The sequence below is a fragment of the Monopterus albus genome, unplaced genomic scaffold, assembly GCF_001952655.1.
Source record: "Monopterus albus unplaced genomic scaffold, M_albus_1.0 scaffold285.1, whole genome shotgun sequence".
NCBI lineage: Eukaryota > Metazoa > Chordata > Actinopteri > Synbranchiformes > Synbranchidae > Monopterus > Monopterus albus.
In genome coordinates, this window is record NW_018128165.1 from 10084 (window position 1) to 10804 (window position 721).

Genomic DNA, 721 nt, shown 5'->3' on the forward strand with positions numbered 1-721 from the left:
CCTCGAGAGAGGCTGGCCTCTGTACTCCTCTGGAGTTGCCCACGATGAGAGGCGGCGGGCTGGTGTGGGCTTGCTTATAGCCCCCCAGCTTAGCCGCCATGTGTTGGACTTTACCTCTCGTTCCCCTGTGCCTTTGGGTCAGGGATAGGTCTCTCACTGTCGGTTGTGCCTATGGGCCGAATGGCAGTGGAGAGTACCCAGCCTTCCTGGAGTCTCTGGGAGGGATGCTGGAAAGCATTCTGACTGGGGACTCCGTCGTTCTACTGGGGGACATCAACGCCCACATGGGCAATGACAGTGATACCTGGAGGGGCGTGATTGGGAGGAACAGCCCCCCCCGATCTGAAGCCATGTAATGTTCTGTTATTGGACTTCTGTGCTAGTCAGTTTTTCCATAACGAACACTATGTTCAAGCGTAAGGGTGTTCACCAGTGCACGTGGCACCAGGACACCCTAGGCTGGAGGTTGATGATCAACTTTGTGGTTGTTTCATCTGACCTCCGGCCATATGTCTTGGACACTTGGATGAAGAGAGGGGCGGAGCTGTCAACTGATCACCACCTGGTGGTGAGTTGGATCCGATGGCAAGAGAGAAAGTTGGACAGACTCGGCAGACCCAAACATACTGTGAGGGTTTGTTGGGATTGTTTGGCAGAACCTCCTGTCCAGGAGATCTTTAACTCCCACCTCCGGCAGCGCTTCAACTAGATCCTGAGGGAG